Raw genomic sequence first — 13952 nt, 5'->3', positions numbered from 1 at the left:
GAGCTGGTAATTGCCAGTATTACCACAACATCGTCAGTGGTATCAGCCCATTGCAGTGTTCTGGCTGTGGGGAGTTCATCAGACAGCAGAAGACTCCCTGTACGAAGTGCGAGGGACAGAAGCTGGGGTGTACCGTGCCCATCTGGGCTCCCTACTGCTGCAGCTGCCACCCTGAGAGTGAGAAACCTACAGGGGGGATCCCTGTGCCACTTCCATTGCAGCTCAATCTGAGAACAAAGAGTAGGGGAAAAAGTTACAAAAAAATAATAACCCTCAGGGCTCTGCTGACTGCTTCCCGAAAGCATAGCATCATGTCTGAAGCAGTATTGTGGGAGATTTAAATAATAATTTTCATCCTTTAATGTCACCCTGAGACCCAGTTGTAACATCAGGAGAGTAGCACTGGCCATTGGCAGGTTTTAGATGTTGCAAGTGTACAGAGGAACATAACAGTACCCAGTTTTCTAAGAAGATTGAACCTTGATTTTGCTTGCTTTTAAAAAAACAAACCTCATTGATAAGAACACTTAGAATATCAGCTGTGAACACCTCTTGAATTTTTTCATGGCAATATACGGTATTAGCTAATAAAAAACTTCTGCAGCATATGTTCTGGGTTGTCTCAGTTTTCTCTGTGTTCCTTTTGCATAATTAAAAATTGTAAGTACTTTCCTGTGTTGATCTTCTTGCTCCACATGTGCCAATGTGACATCGGTTGATAAGGGTTAAAACGACAAAGTTATATGCTTGCATAATACAGCAGAAGTCTCTCCAGAGTTTTAATTTGCCAGACATTGTTAAAGGGAAGGAAAAAGACTGTTACCAAGGGGATTTTTTTTTTTTTTCAAATAATAGGTCACAGTGACCCTGACAAGAAAAAAAAGCCTCCCAGAAGTGTTTAGTGTGTACCAGTTAGTATCAAAAAACAGGTCACCTTTGAAAGCTCTGCACAGCTAGTCTGAAAAGTACTTTGTTTATGGCAAGTGACATTTATTGGAAGTGGAAGCAAAGAATTCATACTACGTTGGATTACACTGTGATACTGATGCGAACCTATGTTAGAAAATTTCTGCCTAAGCATACATTGCAGGAGATACAGTTCACTGAGACCAAAATCTTACTTGTTTGGCTGCAAAGAACTTGGATGCAAACAAGCCTACTGGGAACATAAATAGTTACTCTGACTCTTTGTGGACTTTCTTAGTCTTCTCCATATTTGACTATGTTCATTTGACAAATTCTACAACAAATTAAGACTCTTTATGATTCACAGAAATGCAAACTTTTGAAATAACACAGCAGTTTCCTACCTAAAACTTTTCAGAACCTATTAATGATGCAGTATCTTCAGTATGCCACACTGCCAAAAAGATGGATTTTTGTTTTTTGTTTTAATAAGAACATTGCACTGGGACAGCACCTTTTACGTTAGAGCTTTTCAATATGCCATACAGATTCCAATCAAGAATTAGGAATATGCATTTGATTGCAGTGAAGTTGGGTCCAAAAGAAGTATCCAAGTGGCAGACATACGATCTACTACAAGGTTAGATGCTTACTGTTTCAAGAAAATGGATAGGCAGAAAGGTGCAAGTCCATGTGTTCAGGAAGCACATGCAAAGACTGTTTGCTGACAGGTGTATTATTTCCAGAGGATGGCTACTTTGCACTTTTTTTAAATCTGTGTCCTTTTAAAGATGCCTTAGATTGTTCGTGCAAAAACTGAGACAGGAAAAATGGTTGCTCTCTTCATCTAAAGGAGAGTTACTTGCTGGAATTTCTGTGGCACCTTTTTCAAATATATTTCACTGGGTGACAGGTTGGTTGAAAAAGGGACACATAGAATAAGTGTTTGCTGTTCACCTAAACTGGGCATTGCTCCTGTTACCTCCCCATTTATATTTCCCTTGGGAAATATAAATATTTTATACTATGGCTTGAAGAAAAAATTCCTTTGTTCCAAATACAACTTTCCCACGTTTTGTTTACTCCTGTACCTTAGTGATGCATGATTCTGTGAAAAGCCATAGATTCTCATTATGTCTAATAGAGGGGGAAATGTCATGTTTTTCCCCAGTTCCATGCAGCTAAGTGCAATGAATAGCATCATAAGTGACAATATAATTACCAATCACCAAGAAAAGTATAGTACAGATATAATTTAATCCCCCTCATTCATGCTTTCCCAGGAACAAACTGTTCTAAACAGATTAAAAATTTAATTTTTAAGGATAATACTAGTTTTAACAAGATAACTAAAACCAGAGGGTCTGCATAAGAGGTGAAAAAACAAACCATTAATGTTTCTGTTGCTTGTCTATTGCTCATTAATTCTCTTATTTGTGGACAGCAATTTCCATTTGGCAGCAGAGAGATGGTGTTCTCAGTAGGTCACCAGTAGCGTTACAACTGCAGTGTACTCAAGGACAGAACTGGGAACATTCCAACAACAAACCTCTGTCATGGAGAGCAATCCATGAAGAAGAAAGGTACACTCTAAATAATACGAGTTTCCTAATTTAGCAAACAGTATTATTAGTATATATCCAGAACACCAGAGGAAAAACAGGAAGGGGAAAATGACAGTGATTAGCTTATGCATGTTATCTAAGGAGAGCATCAGGAGCACTTAACATGAGATCTTAACGGGGACCAGATAACCATGTCGTGTTCTTCAAACTACAGCTAATTTGCCAAAGGTTTAACCCTAAACCCAAACTAATTCTGAGTAGTTTAAAAGCTTTGCTAACAGAGGAAGATATGAGCAGGTAGCAGCTCATTTGGGGAGGCAAGATGCTGTGGGAAAGGTTGTTCGTTAATCAGTGCAGAAAATGAGGTGACTAGAGGTGACAAAGCTTGGTTAAGTATGAAACTAGGAGATACTTCCCTCATTATTCAGTTGTGCATTAACTGTCTCTGCTTGCCCGGGAGGGCTGTAGGAATGAAACTTAACAAGTCAAGGTAAGCTGACTAAAAAAATCACAAAAATCTTTTGAAGAGGCAGGTCCTGAAACAAAAGAAATGGGGAAAGAGAGGTGAGAAGAGGAAATTGAGGTTTCCTAGAAGGATTACACTGTTTCTTACATTAATTTGCCCTGCAACTATAATTACTAAGGAAATGCTTTCAACCTGCGCTGGGTTCAGCACTTGCAAGATGCTGTGACAAACAGATTCATTAGTGAAGGATTTTCAGGATTTCAGTGGCTGTGTGACTGCCTTTGTAAGCTACGCAGAAATCCTGAACAATTCCTGTTCTGAAGTGCCTGCATTAAATCTGAAAGCAAGAGTCCCATCCCAGAGCACGAGTAGCCCAGGGGCTAGCAATGTGCTTAGGCTGATCATCTGCTTCCCTTGGTGGACAGCACATGCTTCTGGGACTGCATATGGGAAACCTGCCGATTTTTCTTGGTCTTCAACTATAAGGATTTGCTTTCTGCTGGCTCTGGGATGATCCTTGGTTATTCTTTCTGTTTTCTGTCTGCAGATCATTCCATTGCCTTTCACATAACATCAGAGGAAAATTTGTACAAGAAGTCTTTTATTAGATTAATTGACTTTTTTGGAAAAAGAATAGACAAACTCTCAGGCAGAGTCCTATTCAGGTTACATTCTCAAGACTTTTCTCAGGTGACTTAAACAAGGATGTACATGCCCAAACTTTCCTGTTTATACCCAATTAAATTGGGTGGTTTAATATAGAGGATTATCTTGCCATGTGAATATCTTGTTTTGCTCACATCTTTTAATGGTCTCAGTTACAGCATTTGTCTACCATCTTCAGTCCTTAAGCTGTAGTTCTCTCTGTTCTGTCCTTTATCTCTTCAGCTATCCTGTTTGATTGGAAATCCAGATAATTTTTCTAATAAAGAAAAGTAGGTATTTCAAATAGAGCACTCTTAAGTATGTGCTTATATCTGCTTAAGTGGTAGTGTTTTTCCTGAAACTGAGCCATATATTTGCCTGATTAAGGAAAGCTTTCAGTATGAAATTAAATATTTTGCTAAATGATGTCTACTATGAAAAAACAGACAGAAAAAGAAGTTAATGCAGAACCTGAGAGGACAGGAAATTGATGGTACACCATTACTCATGGAAGCCTAAATCAATGTCTTTTCCTACAGCAGCTCAGTTTAATGAGCTCCTAATACCAAGCAGAATCTTTTTCAATAAACAAGCCATTATATAGGAGTCACTTTGGCTATAAATTGCACCATTGATTTAATTGAGAAGGACACTTGCACAAAACCAGAGCATTTGTTCCTTAGAAATAACATGCTTTTAATGTTCATCCTTCCTCTGAACTCAGTTTTCCACATAAAACCCTGCTGGGAACACTCACACTCATTTCAGACAGCTGTACTGGTTAATGAATTACCAGTCCTTTGCTGGAGATCCCCGCTCCACCTCTCAGCTGGCTGGAGGGATTATGCCTAATACACTTCCAGCAGAGCCAAATGGGTACATGTAAATATCCAGTGAAGAGCAATTTCAGCTGAACAAAGTGAGTTGGCCTGAAAGGAAAAGGAAAAGCTCAAGTGATCCTTCATACTGATACCAGTGGGGCCAGTAACTCCTGGTGACAGATGGTGGCGAGCAAGCAGGAGCAGCAGTGGCACTTGCTCCAGCTGGATCTAGGACCTGGAATAATTTGACATGAGCTGTCTGTGGACAAGCGCCACAGAGGAGCACACCTCGTGGACCCCAGGACATGTGCTTGGAGGATGCCTGCTCTAAACCGTCAGCAGAACATCTCACTGGGTTACGACATCCCATTCCTATTCTTGCAGTAATTGAAAACAGAAAAGAGGAAAATATTAAATACACCCCTAATGTAAAAAAAGATTGGGCCACTGAATTCCACTGAAGCTTGTGCAGTTGTACTAAGTTGTACTAAGTAGCATTTTAGAAGCTTTTGAACTTTTTAATGCTATATCAGTAGGTTATTAAACATTGCAAAAAAGCTCCTGAAAACTAATTCTTGTGAAATCAGCTTGAAAGAGACCTTCATTTTCACAAGTACAAGAAGGGAGTTTTAATCACTATACCTCATCTTGTTAGGTTTTGTTCAGAAAGATTAGCACTTAGATTTGTGCCTGTCAAGAGTCTAGGTGGAAGCCCTCATCAATTTAACATAACTAATTTTAGAAAGAATTAATTTTCCTTATTACTTGTAAATTAAATTTTTCTCAGGTTTGTTCTGAGGTTATATAAAAAGGCAATCCATTCTTCCAGAGCTCTTTACTCCCTAAGTATATCTACGCTTATTGCTGTTTCAGGCAGTCAAAATTGATTTCTTCAGAGTACTGAATCTCAGTGTCCTTCATAAAGTTATGGATCTCTTTCAAACAGAATCATGTAGATTCTCTGCCTTTTGTCACACAGCAGTTACACCATTGTTACTGCACAATTCCCTATATACTCTTTTCTATTATGTAATTCAAATTCCTGTAGCAACTACTACAGGGCACGAAAGGTACTGACAACTTTCTGCTGTAATAATGATTGCTTTCAGTGTATTTTTTATATCCTTCAATTTACAGCAGAATAACAGTTTGGCCTGTCAAAAAATAATAAAAAAAAAAATCTGTCAGCATGATACTGAAAAATCAGAGACAAAACTCTAATACCAAGGCTGGAGCGTTAGAAAGCAGGCATCCTTTATTTTCAGTGCCGGATGCAAGGGGGGTAAGTTCTGCCCAATATGCATACTGGCTTCATTCTCTGTTCATCATTATATGGCTGATCTATACCTATTAATGACATTTCTGAGTATTAGAGTATTCATTACAGTTCTATGAATTACTTGTCCTATCTACTACGCCTAATGTGTCCTAATGTGTGGCCTAATGGGTCAGGGGTCCTCTGGTGGTTGTTTGGGACTTCTTCATCTCATCCTTTTCATGACCTTCTCTTCTTCTGGCCCTGTTCCATCACTCTTAGCTCTGTCTTGGTTTCAGACCAGTTCTTATCTACTTAGTAGCTAAACAACGTAACACAGTGTTGTACAGCTTAGCCATGTCATGGATATGTAGTTGCAACATTTACTGTTAAGCACACTGGTAACATTCCTCCAGTATCAAGTGAGGAGAAAGAGGAAAAAAAAAAAAAAAAAAGCAGCTTTGTAACAAAACTGTGAGTACATTTCTCTTCTCGGTAGCATGAAAGATTCATCTGGTATTGACCATCACTAATATAAATTTCAAACAAGCCTGTAAGCAGAGAAAGTAGTAGTTGATGTGTTGAACTATTGTTTGATAATTAGGATGAAAAATCATATAAGTGCTCTGATCAGGAATCACTATATTGACACAAGTCCTTGTTGTATGGCAAAGAGCATGCTTTGCTACCCTTTTACTTCACCAATATGCCTAACACTGTAGTGTCAAATAATGCTTTAAATAACTTTTCACAATCTATTTTCAATTTTTCTGAGCACATTTATGAGAAATATTTTACTTACAGGTGTTCACATACCACTTTAGTAATACCTGATTCACTGAAGAGGAAATAAAAACACTGGCAAAAGAGAGTTATCCCATGAGCCTGCTGGTCTACAACACTTAGGAAAGTAGCACTTGTGTGTTGCAGCACTGTACATGGTTGTGTCCATAGAACAAGACATTTTAGTGCAACATATTCTCTAAAATTGTTTGAAGAACTCCTATTCCCTCACCAATCATAATTATTCCTGCAACTATCACAAGAGCAATTCCCACGCACAGTCAATTTTTTTTAATTGAAGTAATTGGTAAAAATACACCAAACACTTCAGAGCATATTGTTCCAGAAAGAATACTCCATGTCATAACTAGATGATTAAAACATGCCTGACAGAAATCAGAAAGAATGTCGCGGCACTCTCCAAACTATCAAGCTGCAACAAGGTCTTTTACCATCTCATACCAACATACTCTTCATGTCGGTCCCTCTGCTGCCGCCTCCTCCTCACCTCATCCAGGGCATGTGTTCTCTCTGCTTCTTCCTCTCTCCACTTCTTCCTCAGCTGCTCTCTCTTCATTTGCTCTCAACCACTTAACAGAACCAGCCACAGCTGCACCTTATCTACATGGGCCAACCCGCCGCCCCTGAAGCCAACCCACAGCTGTATATTATCAATGATAATTAACCCAGCTTCCCTCCTCTACAGAAGAAAACTCAGCTTTGGCATTACTGAAGCCAAAGGGGTGCTACCAGACTAAGTGTCAAATGGATCTGTGTCAGTGCTCTTACCCGACATGTTTGACCCAACAGAATGTGTTAGCAAAAACAGTGCAATATCAGATATACCTCAAAATCAGAATTATCTACAAGTAAACAAAACAATCAAGTAATAAAGTGTTACTCTAGATTTTATCCTGCATGCAGACTTGTGGCTTGTTGTGAGACTTGCAATGGAGTCCTGATTTCTTCTGTTTGTTTCTGCTTATTATTTTTGAAACAAAACATAGTGCTTCTCTGTACTCTGCCTACTGCCTCTGTCTTTTCTCTTCTATTTTAGACCTCTCTGGTGATGTCTGTAGATCACCAGCATAATCTCACTTCATTATTTTAAACAAGCAAGCAGCTGTACCTGTTACGTTTAATAAAAGTATTTTTAAGAAACACTGTTGTTTACAATGTGTTACTGCATTCCTCTCAGCAAATAGCTGTAGCACAGCTCTAAACATCTGCCTCTGTACATGTTTTAAAAAGTATTTTTATGGTATCAAAGTAGTATATAATAATATTAATTTCAGGTTGTTTTTTTCAGTCACCACAACTAAACCAAGTTAATTATGCTTCTGTATTTTTCTGCTTGTTCACAGTTTTTAAAAAAATTCTATGCACCAATACTTAGTGAATTAATAGAATGACTAGAATGACCTATATTACATTATACTATGTTCAACAATTTACACACTAATGCATTAATATATACATAATTATATACAGTGAGCAATCATTACTCCTCCTTCATTTTAATCCATTTTTGCTAGTGTAGGCTAAGGCTGACCAGTACCAAACAGGCATGACAACCAAAGCATTTACAAATTCCCATGGAGAGCAAAATCCAAAACCAGTTTTGTTTCAGATCAAATCAAAATATTTCCAGATAACTTAGTTGATTCCCATGATCCCCAAGTCCCCTGCTGTGATGGATAGCAGTCAGAAACCCAGGTAGCCAGGAGAGGCAGGGCTGTCCGGTGTGCCCACACTCCCAGCTGCAAAGCCTGGGGTTTAAGCTCTGAAACCACCTTCCCAAAAAAGGCTCCTGGGCTCAAGGTCTGCAGGCCAGCTCTGGGCTTCCAGCAGCTTCTGGGCTACCAGAAAACTAAGTATGTTTCTTTACTTTTACTGCCTGTCTGCTTGTATTTGGACAAAAGTTTATCAGGAATCAGTGCAGTGGAACATTTTAGTCAATTAAAATGAATATTAGTATTCTGCAACCATAATACTTTCCCCTGGTAGCTATCTAGCTAGCCTAACTGTCAGTGACATAGGGGAGAGAGCTGGGCTGATAGAGATCCTGAGAGGGATACCAAGAATTATGATAAACTAATATGCATATGTGCATGTAAACTAATGTGCATATGCAAACATCTTCTGTATTTTAGAATAAACATTGCAATACAGAGTAGTATTCCCTACTCTGTTTTTGCACTCTTCTTCACTGTCAACATAAAAATTAACTCTTGATACCAAAAGTTGTTTCTATATCCAATTAAAAGTAGCCAAAAGGGAGGATATTGTGACATTTATAAAAAAACTAATTATCTTCCTAAAAGTGCTTTTCTAAGAAATGGTGTGATGCACTCTTTTTTTTTTTTTTTTTTTCATTTTCAGATTTATGTTGGCTATCATAAGCACAACAGTACAATGCAGGCAAGGACGGAAGGCGGAATAAGAAAGTGTACATGAGAGCCACAGAAACGGCAGAAGTGAAGATGCTCCAGCAGCAGAATTGATGAACCATACACAAGTGTACACCGCCTCCGTATCTTATATAATTCAAACAACAACAGGTCTGAGAAGAGCAGTAACCTTCCTGAAGAGTGGGTGTTCAATACACATGCCTTTCCAAGACTGTTCTGCAAAGACAGAGTATTAACAATGTGGGTGAGGTGCTGAGAGTCAAAGAAAACAAAGATAATTAGAATCATGCCACAGTAAAAAAAAAAAAAGGCTGAGGACATTCTCCCAACTTAGTGTTTGAAAGACAAGTTTAAAGAGTAACTGAAGAACCTGCCCTTGGGATGTTGTTTGTCTTAGTGGCTTATTCATACAGTTCATCCAGCTCTTAGTCATGCTGGTATCTAACCAATCCTGTTGTGTACTTTTTAAAAGCAGAACGGCACAAATCTCCTTCACATTCCTCCTGGAAATTTCTTTCTCCTGTGATGCCTAAAAAAGCCCTTCACAGCACCAAGAATGCTGGTGCCCTGTGACTGCACCTTATTATATTGAGCATGGTGGGATGTTTTGCTGTTACTCTGCCCTCACCTCCCCTATTTATTTGCTGCATTCAACTATTGTCTTTTATTATGTGCTGGGAGAACAACATCTTTGAGGCAGCAGTTGCCTTTTGAAATAGATGACTACAGGACCTTGCACAATAACAATGCTACAGCCCCCAAAACTAACAGTGTGTGCGTGAGGGAGACAAGACAGTTGCTGCAGGTTCCATGTCTACCTATGGTATTATCCACATGTCGCCACCACAAAAAAGTTAGCATGACAAAAGGCAGTCAAAACTTCTGCAAAATACTGTGTAGAACTCTTACAGCATGCTTTTGTGGGAATCAGCATTCCAGGAGAATATCCTTGGAATATTGGGGATATCAGCAGGAAGTCCTGTTATTTGCAGGTGTGCTTAAGAATGCTCCATAAGCATCCCCAGAGGTGCCAAGCACCTAAACACGACTCCAGCACACTAAGGTGATTGAAAGTACTCAGCCTGGCCTCACCAAGAGGAAGTCATGCTTGAGCAACCTGATGACCTTCTACACAGAAATGACTAGGCTGCTAAATGAGGGGAGAGCAGTGGATATTGTTTATCTCCTGTATGATACAGGTTGTATATCTAAGTTATGAAGGGACTTCAGTAGGGCCCTTGACACTGTCTCCCAGAAGATCCTCATAGAGAAGCTGCTGACATACGGGCTGGATAAACAGGCAGTGAGGTGCACTGAAAATGCGCTGAACAACCAGGCCCAAAGGGTGGTGATCAGTGGCACAAAGTCTAATGGAGGTCACTAACAACAGGTGTACCCGAGGGGCCAACACTGCATCCAGTCGTGTTTAACATCTTCATTAATGATTTGGATCATGGGGCAGAATGTACCTTTAGCAAGTCTGCAGATGATGCAGAAGTGGGGGGACTGCTGATATCACCAGAGGGCCTTGCTGCCATCCAAAGGGACCTGGACAAGCTGGAAAATGGGCTGACAGGAACCTCAACAGTTCAGCCAGGGCAAGTGCCAAGTCCTGCACCTGAGGAGGGACAACCGCAGGCACCAGGGCATGCTGGGGCCACCCAGCTGAAAAGCAGCTTTGCAGAAAAGTACCCGTTTGTCCTGGTGGATACCAAGAAGAACACGAACCAGCAATGTGTCTTTGCCACAAAGGTGGCAAACAGTAGCCTGGCCTGCATTAGGCAAAGTATTGCCAGCAGGTTGAGGGAGGTGATCCTTCCCCTCTGCTAAGTGCTGGTGAGGCCACATGTGGAGTACCATGTCCAGTTCTAGGCGCCTTACTACTACAAAAGACATGGACGTACTGGAGAGCGTCCAACAAAGGGCCATGAAGATGATGAAGGGACTGGAGCATCTCACCTATGAGGAGAGGCTGACAGAGCTGGGAGGCTGATCGGCCTGGAGAAGAGGAGGCTCAGGGGGATCTTATCAATGTCTACAAATACCTGAAAGGAGGATGCAAAGAAGACAGAGACAGGCTCTTTCTAGTAGTGCTCAGTGACAGGACTAGAGGCAATGGGCACAAACTGAAACAAAAGATTCCTTCCGAACATCAGGAAATGCTTTTTCACTGTGAGGGTGACCAAGAGCAGGCACAGGTTGCCCATAGAGGTTGGGGGGGTCTCCATCCTTGCAGACATTAAAAAAATGTCTGGACATGGTTCTGGGCAAGTGTCTTTAGGTGATCCTGGTTGATAGGGTAGCTGGACCAGACGACCTGCAGAGGTCACTACCAATCCCACCCATTCTGTTGAGTCTGTGAAGTTGTCCTAAACTTGCATGAAAATCAAGAAGGCTATTTCACCATACTTCAAAGTTTCATAGGATTTTAGTAGTAACATGAAAGCCCCAGTAGGAACAGAAGTCCTATGAGACAAAAAGCTTAGAAAAATTGGACCCAAGGAGCTAAGATAACCTCAGAGAAATACTATGTGGAAGCCATGAAAAGAGATTGTTTCTAGCATTTGAAGGGAACTTTTTGTTTCCAGTTATTTTTCTGATTTTGTGGTGGTTTGACCATGGTTAGTCCCCAGATGCCTCGCAGGGCTGCCGGCCGCCGGCGCCCCCCGCGCGGTGCCGGGCAGAGCCCCTGTAACCCCCGGCTGGTGGGGCGAGGCCCGGGCAGGGAGAGCGCTCGGCAGTTCCCTCCCGGCACAGCGGGCTCCGCCGGGGGAAGCCGGGGGCCTTTGGGGCCGGCCACAGCAGGGCAGGGCGGGGAGAGATCCCCCCGGCCCTGACACACACCGTGTGCTGCCCTGCCCCGCGGGGCCCTCCCCGGGCGGGGGGCACGGCCTGCCCGGCCCTGGGCTGCCCGCGGGCTGCCCTGCCCGGCCCTGCCCGGCCCTGCCCTGCCCTGCCGGGGGGGCTCTGCTCCGGGCCGGTCCCCCCCGGCCTCCCCCTGCCCGGCCCTGCCCTGCCCTGCCCTGCCGGGGGGGCTCTGCTCCGGGCCGGTCCCCCCCGGCCTCCCCCTGCCCGGCCCTGCCCTGCCGGGGGGGCTCTGCTCCGGGCCGGTCCCCCCCGGCCTCCCCCTGCCCGGCCCGGGGGCTGCAGGGCCGCTGCTCTCAGGCAGGCTCTCTGCTCTCTCCCGCAGCTCCGTGGGCCATTTCCCCCCCTCCTCAGCCGCGCTGCCCCCCAGGGGCTCCCGCCGGGGCTGCTGGGCCGGGCCGTGGCCAGCGCCGGGCCCGTCTGGCAGCCGGCGGCCACGGGCTCCACCGGGCACGGGGGCAGCGCCCGGCAGCCACCCACACCTCGCCGCACACAACCAGTATAGTTTTGTTAGAATAATTTTTTCTTATTGAAGCTTGTTGGGTGCTGTGGCCAATTCCAGGACACTCTGGAAAACATAAAATAACCTAATTCTCAAGAAACAAATCCATGTAAAGTGATGTTGCATTAAAGCGGTATTGCAGATGAAGTTTTCACATGCTTGCCGTGCAAGAAAAATGTAGGAACTGGGGCTTATTAGTTACGAGGTTTGTTTGGTGGTGGGCAACATCCAGTATCAAGAAAGAAGAAAACATCTTTCCCAGCAGGCTTTGACCAGATTGCTTCTGGCATGGAGGGAACATGGGAGAGACACTTCACAGCATCTGCTAATCCCGTGCTGACACGGGGGCCTTCATCTCCCAACATGTCCATGACTGCTCCTGCAGGAGAGAAAGCGCCTGCGAAGCAGCTGGGTGGACGCAGGATTGGCGCAAGACGAGGCGAGAGAACTGGGGCCGCTTCACCCCCCCCGCAAGCCCACAGGCCCCAACTCCCTGCTCTGGCGCCAAGGTAGCGGGGGGGTTCACGGCGCAGCCAGGCCGGGGCGGTGCGGGGGGGGCGCTGTGTGCGGCGGCGGCGGGGGGCGCGGGGGTTGCGGGGGCGCGGGTGTGGCGGCAGCCCCGCCCCGCCTCGCCCCGCCCCTGGGCCCCCCTCGGCCGCCCGCCGCGCCCCCGCGGGCCAGGCGCTGCCCGGGCGCGATTCAGCCCCGGCGGGGGCCCCGCCCCGCCCCGCCCCGCCCCGCCCCGCCCCCGCCCCGCCCCGCCCCGCCCCGCCCCGCCCCGCCCCGCCCCGCCGGTGAGCCCCGGGGGCGGCCGCGCCTCGCCTCCCCTCAGCGCCGCTCGGGGCGGGACGGAGCGCGCTATTCCCGCCCGTCCCCTCAGGCGGCGGCTGCTGTGGCCGCGCCGGTGGCTGCTGGGCGGGAGCCGCCGGCGGCGCGGGCTGGGGCTGCGGGCTCCCGGCGTGCCGCTGGCGGGGCTGGTGCCGTGGGCGGGCAGAGCGCTTCCCGCGGCCGGCGCTGCCCCGGCACCCGCCGGTGCCTCCCCTCCCGCCCGGCGAGCCGTGAACGCGGGAGCAGACGCTGCCGACGGCGACAGGTAAAATCGGTCCCCTCACCGTCCCCCGGACACCGCCGCCCGGTGCGGCGCCGCCTGGCCTCTGCCTGCCCCCTCGGGGAGGGGGTGGCGCGGGCTCCTCGCGTTGTGGGGCGCGGCGCCGCGGCCGGAGCGCTGAGGGAGGGTCAGGCCGGAGCGGGGCGGTCGGTCTGTCCGTGCAGGTTTGTCGTGCAGGCCGCCCCCGGGGCGCTCGGCAGCCGGAGCTCGGCCCTGCGCGGCGGGTGCCCGAGGGAAGAGCCCGTGCCCGTGCTCCCTCGCCTAGCCTGCGCTTCAGTTTCTCAGGTGTGCTCTCTGTAACTCCTCTGCAGAGAAGTTGCCCGTCCCTGTTTTTACAGGTCTCCCTCAGGAAAAACGTGAGCCGTTAGGTTACAAGTCAGGATGCTGTGAAACAGGAGTGAGCAACAGCATGGACTTTACTGTAGAGAGCCCCAGCAAAAACTTCCCTACCATGCTGCAGTAATTGGTACCATAGGAAACGCCTCCAAGTGAGAGAACACTCGGAAGGATGATGCTGTGACAGGAAAAAAGTACTTGTTGAGCTGGCTGGACTGCTCCAAACTTTCTTCAGAACTGCAAACACGGGAGATCCTGAGTGAGAAACGTACAGATCCCCACTGTTCTG

The sequence above is a fragment of the Falco peregrinus genome, chromosome Z (assembly GCF_023634155.1).
Source record: "Falco peregrinus isolate bFalPer1 chromosome Z, bFalPer1.pri, whole genome shotgun sequence".
Classification (NCBI taxonomy): Eukaryota; Metazoa; Chordata; class Aves; order Falconiformes; family Falconidae; genus Falco; species Falco peregrinus.
Note: the sequence above shows the minus strand (reverse complement) of the source record.